Here is a 6,000-nt window from a genome sequence, read left to right as displayed (position 1 = left end):
AAACCACGTGATCAGCACCATCAGAATTACTGGTATTACTGGTCTTAACCAGTTCAATTTCAAACAATGAATTACTTTAGACCAGTTGACTATATCAGAGGAATATATCTTGCTTTGATCTTAATCATAATTAAAGACATGCATGGGAATCGATTCCGAATGCAGATTTATTCGTAATATTATTACAAAATTAAACCTAGCAAGAAATTGAAATCAGACCGAAAGGACTTTAACAAAATATAAAATGCATCGATTTTTTTAGGTTAATCATAGAAGCAGCAATTCCCCTTGTATTTCCTTAACTCCTTTCTTTATTACTTGGACCATTATATTTCGGGATTTTCAAACTAAAAAAAATATTAAAAATCCATACATAAATAAAACCACCTTAAGTAAAATCTGAATTGCATGAATCAATTCACTTCGGTAGGCCTACTTCTCATTTTCATGCAAACTGTACTATTTTAAAGCAAGACGACTAAAATAAAACAAATAAAACTAAAAAACATAAGAAGAAGAAGAAGGAGACGAAAACAAGAAGAGGACGAGGGAGAAGAGATATTTATACAGGGGCCGCAGAACGGTTTTCAAAGTGGGGGGGCTGACCAAGTAAAAAATCACAATCATATGGTCATTTTTACGTTTTTGTACACGGTTTTGGAAAAAATGGGGGCCTGAAGCAACCTCCCCCCCCCCCCCCCCCCCCGCTTCCGCGGCCCCTGTTATACAAAGAAAATGTTAATTGATATTCTTTGTGCATAGCCGGTGTTTCAAATAGTGACCATAAAGGCCATTTGGATATTCATTGGAAGTGATTTCGAATGCAGATTTATTCGTTTTATAACAACAATAATAATAAAACTAATATACGAAATTAAAATCAGACCGAATAGATTTCAAAGAAATATAAAATTTACCGATTTTTGGAGGTCAATCATAGAAGCGGCATTTTCCCTTGCATTTCTTTGACTCATTTGTTTATAAGTTGGATCCTTATAATTCAGGATAATCAAACTAGAATAAGATAATTTCACAAATCCATACCTACATGAAATAACCTGAAGTAAAATCTAAATTGGATAAATCATTTTATATTCAGGAGGCCTACTTCTCATTTCTATGCGAACTGTACTACTTTAAAGCAAGACGACTGAAATAAAGATTATGCACCAAATAAAACTTTTAAAAGAAGAAGAAGGAAAAGGAAACTAAAACGAAGAAGTAGAAGACGAAGAAGAAGAGATATTTATACACAGATGTTATGAACTCCCTTGTGTAATTATAATATTGTGTAAATTTGAGCTAAGAAAAACTGAACTTTTAAAAAGCCAAAAACTACGGATTAATATAATTAATATTCTTTGTGCAAAGCAGGTGTTTGAAATAGTGACCATGGAGGCAATCAGGATATTCATTGGAAGTGATTTCGAATGCAGATTTATTCGTTCTATAACAACAATATTAATAAAACAAATACGAAATTAAAATCAGACCGAATAGATTTCAGATTTCAAAGAAAATAATAAAAAATCTACCGATTTTGGGAGGTCAATCATAGTAGCGGCATTTTCCCTTGTATTTCTTTGACTCATTTGTTTATAAATTGGATCCTTATAATTCAGGATAATCAAACTAGAATAAAATAATTTAACAAATCCATACCTACATGAAATAACCTGAAGTAAAATCTAAATTGGATAAATCATTTTATATTCAGGAGGCCTACTTCTCATTTCTATGCGAACTGTACTACTTTAAAGCAAGACGACTGAAATAAAGATTATGCACCAAATAAAACTTTTAAAAGAAGAAGAAGGAAAAGGAAACTAAAACGAAGAAGTAGAAGACGAAGAAGAAGAGATATTTATACACAGATGTTATGAACTCCCTTGTGTAATTATAATATTGTGTAAATTTGAGCTAAGAAAAACTGAACTTTTAAAAAGCCAAAAACTACGGATTAATATAATTAATATTCTTTGTGCAAAGCAGGTGTTTGAAATAGTGACCATGGAGGCAATCAGGATATTCATTGGAAGTGATTTCGAATGCAGATTTATTCGTTCTATAACAACAATATTAATAAAACAAATACGAAATTAAAATCAGACCGAATAGATTTCAGATTTCAAAGAAAATAATAAAAAATCTACCGATTTTGGGAGGTCAATCATAGTAGCGGCATTTTCCCTTGTATTTCTTTGACTCATTTGTTTATAAATTGGATCCTTATAATTCAGGATAATCAAACTAGAATAAAATAATTTAACAAATCCATACCTACATGAAATAACCTGAAGTAAAATCTAAATTGGATAAATCATTTTATATTCGGTAGGCCTACTTCTCATTTCTATGCGAACTGTACTACTTTAAAGCAAGACGACTGAATTAAAGTTTGTGAACCAAATAAACTTTTAAAAGAAGAAGAATAGACGGGTCAATATATGGTTTGACCCGGAACAAATTGCAAAAATTATTTTTGAACGGTATTTTGTACTATTTGACCTCAGGAATAACATATTAAAAATCTACCAAAATCCGCATCCGGGAAAGTGGTTATTTTCAAGATGGCGTCCAAGATGGCCGCCATTCACTAAAACTTGATATAACTCACTCATTATCCACCCTAGAATTCTATTTGGGTTCATATTCCATGGTCCAATGGGTAAACGAATTTATTTATACAAGTTAGAGTGAATATTAGCACTCCAGGGTACCAGGAAAATCCAAGATGGCGCCCAAAATGACTGCTGTAGTCTAAGAAATCCACAATTCATCTAATACTTACTTAAGTGGCTTTAATTTGGTTTCCATTCGATTGTTTTAATGATGAAGTAGTACTTCGGATAAGTTACAATGAAAGCCAGTGGTCCTGTGTGCCCAAAAATACAAGATGGCTTCCAAAAATTGAGTTTAGAATGGCTGTTAATCCTTAAAATGGACATAGCTCATATCACATCCACCTGAGATATATGATTTTGGTGTCTAGACCATGGTTTCAATTATCAAATAATACATTGGGACAAGTTACAAGGACAGTCAGTGGTCCGGTATGTTAAAAAAAAACCAAGATGGCTTCCAAAAATGGAGTAAAAATGCTGTTGCTACTTAAAAAAACCCAACATAGTTTGTTCAATATCCGGGAATATGATTGCTGTGCCTATACCATGGTTAAAAAGGTCAAATAATAAATTGGGATAAGTTACAAGGACGATTGGTGGTCAGGTATGTCCAAAAGTCCACAGTGGCTTAACAAATAGTATCAATAAGCCGTGATGGTATTTAAAAATGGACATAGTTCATGTTTTATTCGTCAAGGGCATATGATTTTGTTGCCTATATCTTGGTCTCAAAAGGCAGAAAATTAGTTACAAGGACAGTCGGTGGTCCAGTATGTCGAAAATCTAAAAAAGCTTCCAAAAATCGGAGTCTAAAATGACTGTTGTTACTTTAAAAATGGACACAGTTCATTTAAAATCCACCTAGGAGATATGATTTTGGTGTCCACACTATGGTTTCATGGTTAAAATAATACGTTTGGACTGGTTACATTGACATGCAGTTGTCCAGTTTGCCTAAAGCACAAGAGGGGTTTTTTAAAAAAAATCTAAAACGACTCATATCATTAAATAGTGGTCAGAGTTCTACAATATTCATCTGCAAGGCATAATGTTGGTGTCCAAATTGTGGTATGAAGGGTCAAATAATACATTCGGACAAGTAACAAGGATGGTTAGTATTACATTTTTTCAAAGAATCCATGATGGATTCTCAAATTTCACCAAAATGGGTGCTGTTACCAACTCATAAAACAATATGATAACTTGTCCCCATGCATTTAAGTGTAGGCACCAAGATTATTTCTAACAGGTAGATATTTCATGTAACAGTAGTCACTTAAGAACCCATTTTTTAAGCCAAATCGGATTTTAAGGCAAAATGGATAGCTTCATATCATGGTAACCAGTCCCAAAGTATTGTTTGGCCCTTGAAACCCTAGTGTAGACACCAAAATAATATCCCAAAGGTGTATTTATAATGTTCTACATCCACTTTTAAGTAACAGCAGTCATTTAAGACCCCCATTTTTTAAGCCATCTTTGATTTTTGGACGTACCTGACACCTGACTGTCCTTTCAACTTATGTATTGCTTGACCCTGCAAACTCTAGTATAGACAGCCAAATCATACCTCCAAGGTGTATTTATATCAAACTATGCATAATTTTAAGTAGCAACAGTCAATTTACACCCCATTTTTTGAAGTAATCTTTGATTTTTTAACATACAGACAACAGACTGATCTTGTAACTTACCCTAGTGTATTACTTGACCCTTTTAAACCATGCTTTTACCAACAAACTCATATTCCCCAGACAGATATTAAACAAACTATGTCCTTTTATAAGTAACATCAGACATTTTTTACTCCATTTTTGGAAGCCATCTTGTATTTTTGGACAAAATAGACCACTGACTGCCATTGTCTTGTCCTAATATATAATTTGACCATTGAAACCATAGTTTAGACACCGAAATCATATCTCACAGGCGAATTTAAAATGAGCTATGCCACTTTTAAGTATCAACAGCCATTTTATAATCAAGTTTTGGAAGCCCGTATTGGATTTTTGGTCATACGAGACCACTGACTGGCCTTAATACCTGTCCTAATGTATCATTTTGGCCCTTAAACCAGTGATTTAGACACCAAAATCGCATCTCCCATGCCGATATGAAATAAGCTATGTCTGCTGTAAGTAGCAGCAGTCAATTTAGAATCAATTTTTGGAAGCCAACTTAGATTTTGTGACCGACCAGGCCACTGAATGTCCTTGTAACTTGCTCTAATGTATTCATTGATCCTTGAAACTAGTGGTTTAGACACCAAAATCACATTTCCAGGCCGATATGAAATGAGCTTTGTCCGCTTTAAGTATCAGCAGCATATTTTTTTAGACCAATTTTTGGACGCCATCTTCGATTTTTGGACAAACCAGACCATTGGCTGTCCTTGTAACTTATCCTAATATTTTATTTGACCCTTGAAACCAGTGGTTTAGACATCAAAATCACATATGCCAGGCCAAAATAAAATGAGCTTTGTCCGCTTTTAAGTATTAGCAGCCATTTTAGAATCAATTTTTAGAATCCATCGAGGATTTTTGCACATACCAGACCACTGACTTTCCTTGTAACTTGTCCCAATGTATTATTTGACCCATTTAACCATGGTATAGACACAAAAATCATATTTATGGACATTGAGCAAACTATGGCGGGTTTTTTTAAGTAGCAACAGCAATTTTCGACTCCATTTTTTGAAGCCATCTTGGATTTTTGAACATACTAGACCACTGACTGTCCTTGTAACTTGTCCCAATGTATTATTTGACCATTGAAATCATGGTCTAGACACCAAAATCATTATGTCCCAGGCGGATATACAATGAACTATGTCAATTTTAATATCAACAGCCATTTTAAACTCCATTTTTGGAAGCCATCTTGGATTTTCGGACACACCAGACTACTGGCTGTCTTGTAACTTGTTTCAATGTACTATTTCACCCTTAAAAGCATTGGTTAAAAAAACAAATTTGGATGAATTGTGGATTTTCAGCCTACGGCAGCCATTTTGGGCGCCATCTTGGATTTGCCTGGTACACTGGAGGGCTTATAATTCATTCTAGCCTAAATCAATTTTTGTACCCCCAGACCATGGAATATGAACCGAAATCTAGGGTGGATAATGTGTCAGTTGTATCCATTTTCAGTGAATGGCGGCTATCTTGGACGCCATCTTGAAAATAACCACTTTCCCGGTTGCGGATTTTGGTAGATTTTTAATATGTTATTCCTGAGGTCAAATAGTACAAAATACCATTGAAAAATCACTTGTTGCAATTTGTTCTGGGTAAGGCTATTTTTAGTCGTATATTGACCCGTCTAGAAGGAAAAGGAGACTAAAACAAAGAAGTAGAAGACGAAGAAGAAG

Source organism: Lytechinus pictus, chromosome 17 (genome assembly GCF_037042905.1).
Source record: "Lytechinus pictus isolate F3 Inbred chromosome 17, Lp3.0, whole genome shotgun sequence".
In the NCBI taxonomy this organism is placed as follows: Eukaryota; Metazoa; Echinodermata; class Echinoidea; order Temnopleuroida; family Toxopneustidae; genus Lytechinus; species Lytechinus pictus.
Note: the sequence above shows the minus strand (reverse complement) of the source record.